Source organism: Euphorbia lathyris, chromosome 4 (genome assembly GCF_963576675.1).
Source record: "Euphorbia lathyris chromosome 4, ddEupLath1.1, whole genome shotgun sequence".
In the NCBI taxonomy this organism is placed as follows: domain Eukaryota; kingdom Viridiplantae; phylum Streptophyta; class Magnoliopsida; order Malpighiales; family Euphorbiaceae; genus Euphorbia; species Euphorbia lathyris.
The window spans coordinates 78054767-78059484 of NC_088913.1; the positions used below are offsets into that span (position 1 = coordinate 78054767).

Consider the following 4718-nt stretch of genomic DNA (forward strand, 5'->3'; position numbering starts at 1 on the left):
TATTAAAATCCTAAGGTAGACATTCAAAGCATCCTGGGGCTTAGATTTAATAAGCTTATATCTAACGGTGAATTAGGAAATTCACTTGCTCATTAAGGTGCATGTGAAAATTCCTGATTTGTATTTCAGTCTTGATCACATGCACCTTAATGAGCATGTAGAATTTGCTCATTCACCGTTAGATCTAGGTTTATTAAAATCCTAAGGTAGACATTCAAAGCATCCTGGGGCTTAGATTTAATAAGTCTATATCTAACGGTGAATTAGGAAATTCACTTGCTCATTAAGGTGCATGTGAAAATTCCTGATTTGTATTTCAGTCTTGATTACATGCACCTTAATGAGCATGTAGAATTTGCTCATTCACCGTTAGATCTAGGTTTATTAAAATCCTAAGGTAGACATTCAAAGCATCCTGAGGCTTAGATTTAATAAGCCTATATCTAACGGTGAATTAGGAAATTCACTTGCTCATTAAGGTGCATGTGAAAATTCCTGTATTTATATATATATATATATATATATACACTAGCATTAATACCCGTGCATTGCACGGGGTTATCTAATAATTTTCTTCATTCATGATTTTTACTACATACTATTATGTTAATTAAGAGAAATTTAATTCTTAAAAATCTATACCCTAGCTCTTTATATAAGGAAGATTATATATTACTCGTTATGGAAAATAATAATTTGAATGCCAATTTTTTTTTCAATTGTATTTTCCACCAACATTTTTTTCAATTGTATTTTTCACCAATATCAATATGTGAAAGTTAATAATATTTGAGAGTCCATTTGTTTCACCAGCTCATGTTTGTTACTTCTGTTTGCTGTTAGACAGTAGATATTAATTAATTTTTCTATAAAAAAACAATTGTTTCGAATTTTTTTATCAAACGCTTTCTATCTCCTGTTTAGACTTTTTTACCGTAATAATTATTATGAATGATGAACAAACAATTTTCTCCAAATAAAAATTGCTACTTGATGATAACAAAGTAAGATAGGAACGTAAATTGTGTTTGTTAATTATTTCAGCTTATATTTTATCAGTTAAGTTACTATTATACAATCCAAAAAATCGTTGAAATAAAACAGAGATATTATAATTCACTAAATCAAAATAATTAATAGTAAGAAATAGATTGTTTAAAAAAAAATAGTAAGAAATAGATACTATATACCTCAAATACCTTGTGCTTATCATTTTTTAAGACCTCTATGTTTTTAGTAATTGTTTTATTTCATGGTATTATTATTAATCTTTATCCTTGTACTAATAGAATGTTAGTCTTACACTCAATAATGATAATTAGTACCGAGAAAAGCCAGCAATAAATTATTTTTATATAAAATATAGTCACATTTAACAATTAACCAAGTGTTAGAGCTTGTTGTTGATGATGTGATGCTGCATTTAACTGAGGCAAAAAGCATCATTACGCCTAATCTTTCATTTTTTAGTTCATTAAACCCTTCATCTTTTATTAGGATATATATTATCATTTAGTTTTAGTCTCATTAAGTCCTTAATAACTAAAAAATTAATTTTGAACACAAAATCCGGTTAACAGACTTTATTTATTGCACCTGCATTCGAAATTTATATTTTTTCACTGTTTGAAAACAGTTTCGGATGTGTAATGTGGCTGTAGGAAAACTGTAAAAACCTTAATTCAAACTGTAAAAATATTTTTTTAATAATTTCAAATACAAATGAAGTTAATAACGTATTTTTAATAGAATTAGATGTTCATAACTTACTAATTTGGTCATAAAGGGCTTAATGAGACCAGAAATAAATGATCAGGGGTTTAATGTATCCAAATAAAAGATCAATGGCTTAATGAACCAAAAATGAAAGATCAAGGGTCCAATGATGGTTCTTGCCTTTTACTAATAGACTACACATATCAATATAGAAGATTCCTGCAAACTGAAAGCAATGTTGCACCATGTGATGAAAAAACAATCAAAGAAGCCTAGTGAAAGAATAGAAAATTGCCACAGACCATGCCTTTTACCAATCCTTTAATTGACTTCAAGAACTCCTGTTTGAAAGAAGAATAAACTCCTACATACTACAATAGCAACAATATAAATAACATCTGATAACAAAACCCCAATCAAATATGAAATATTAAAACAAAATGCAATACCAAAACATACTCTTTTTTCTTAATTCCATTGGAAGAACATCTTTTAAATTGTCTCAAGACTAAATAATATAAAGATTTACAATCTGTTATGATAGAAAAATATCATTATTTAAGATGTTGATATATTTTTAAAATATTAAATTTAGAAATGTTCTATTTTACTATTTATTTCAAATATATTTATACATTATCTAGTAAATAGTAAATAGCGTGGGTGAAGAAAATTATTAAACATCAAGTGCAATGCACGATATTCACGCTAGTACTTTATAAATAGAAGCCCAAGTGTAGCCAAATGTATGTAAATTATCCTTAAAGATTATTCGAATAGGAGCAAGAATGAAGTTGTTGGATCGAAGGTTTCAAAAAACATAATCCTGTTTTTTTTCTCATTCTTCGCACAATGTAATCAGACAAACTCAGCCCGTTCTAAACAAATTAAACTATCAGCAGAAATCAAGACCTAGTATTTTAATTGTAGGAATAAACTTGAATTAAAGAAAATCACCTCAATTACATTCAGGAAGAGTTCAAATGAATTGAGAGTTTCTTGCATCTAATTTGTGACCTGAATCTCTAGAATTTTCTAATTCCTATCATGTTCCTGCAAAAAGAACAAAAGAAAGAAATATTTTTTCCCTTATTTTCATTCAATATAAATTTGAAAAAGACCCATACAAAAAAACAACAATCTTAGTGTTGCCATCTTTAATCGTTTCTATTTTATATCAAAGGATAAGTTACCAATTACAGATCAAAACACATAATATATTGTTAGTTAAATAAGTTCATGATGGATTATCAAAAGATAAGTTATCAAAGTAAATCAATTACAGCTACACCCCTTTGTGTACAAAGATAAATGCTGGTAGAAAATATAAATTCACATACACCTACACTGCTATCCACTATTAAACAAAAAATGGATTAGCAGACGAACTTACGTGAAGCTGATAGGATAGAAAGGAAAAAATAACTGCCTCGAAAGTGCAGCACTTGATTGGGTGCATTGTGAGAGAGAGAGATGTGCATCGTGTGAGAACTGATAGGGTGGAAAGGAAAAAAATAACTGAAAGTGCAGCAGTTGATTTGCAACATCCTGTTAGAACTGTGAGGCAAAAAATATCAGAAAAACAAATTTAACTCCAGACATTTTAGAAAATGCAAAGTCAGTAAGCAGTTAACTGATTTAAGTATAGTAATAGATAGATAGAGTTAACAAAGACAGAATTAGGTAAATCAACATGATCTTAATTACACCATAACAACACAAATAAGAAAATGTACAAAAAAAAAACCTTATAGAACCAAGTAATGGAAATTAACCTGAATCAAATGACATAGTCGCAAAAGATATAGGTCGAGTCAATCTCCCCATAGATTGAACTTGCAGATTAAATTACTGGAAAATGGAGCATATGATCATCTGAAAGTTGAGATGGAGGCTAGACATTAGCCACAGAAACAGAGTCCTTATGAGTCATGTATAGTATAGAAAAAAGAAATTAACCATATACAAAAGTGTATAAATAACAATAGGAATATTGAAAATTATCTACATAATTTCAAATTATCTCACCTTCAAGTGACTCTTCACATGAGCTAGGATTAGATCCTTCACATTCATCAATTCCAAGACTAATTTCGATGTTACCCCTATCAAAATTTCAACTATCAAATAAAGTAATAACAATGAAATGTCAATTTGGAATATTTATATTACTTTCATGACAGCCAAGAAGCTGGACCATATGAATAAAATGGGGATGGAGAGTAGTGGTCCGTCTCATTCTACGAGCTTTGATGCTTCTTTTCACTCCTCCATCATTCTCCCATTTTTCTTCAAGTCTCTGCCATAAATTTGTGGTTGATAGTGTTGACGATGATGGTGTTGGTAAAAGCCGTCGTTTCTCAGTGTCTGAAAACTTTGAGAACTTAAATTCTCCATTTCAAACCCTAACTTCAAACTTGGACTCAAATCCTAACTTCAAACTTGGACTCGGTATTACCAATCTTATAACTAAATGAACAATTTTCATGGCTTAAATCGCTTCCACTCCCGCTACTACCTAAATCTGTAGTTGATTCTTATCGATATGAATGGGTTTCCTCGTTAACGGCCGGCTAATCTGCAAAGAAATATCAGGAAACGGGGATGACGATGATGCAGTTCTCATCGTCGATTTAGAAGATGATTGAGAAAAAATAGAGAGAAGAAAATGGGGGCTTAAATTAGAAAACGAAGAAGAAAGAGGTTAGATACTAAACCATTTGTGGGAAGCAGTTGAGAAAGGCGTGGAGATTGAAGGGAGCAAAAACTCTTCATAAACCGTAATCTATTAATCTATTATCTACTATCTATTTCTGAAAAATAAATTTTAAAAATCACATAAATTAACACATCAGCATAGAGTGTCTCAAACGAAGACACATCAGCATACTAAGTTACAGATTTAGTATATGTAGTAGATATATATATAACCTTTGAAACAAACATATTTAAACATTTAGAAAAAAATAAGTGATTAATTATTATTTTTAGTTATTTAGATT

At 29.7% G+C, this 4718-nt stretch overlaps 1 long non-coding RNA gene across 1 annotated transcript; it reads right to left on the reverse strand.

Moving 5' to 3' along the window:
• Positions 1–3079: 3079 nt before the first annotated feature.
• LOC136226216 (uncharacterized) lies at positions 3080–3793 on the reverse strand. Its single transcript, XR_010687631.1, has 3 exons — positions 3745–3793; positions 3492–3591; positions 3080–3273 (listed from the first exon to the last, which is right to left on the reverse strand). It is a non-coding gene; the product is annotated as an uncharacterized lncRNA (long non-coding RNA).
• Between the last annotated feature and the right edge of the window lie 925 nt (positions 3794–4718).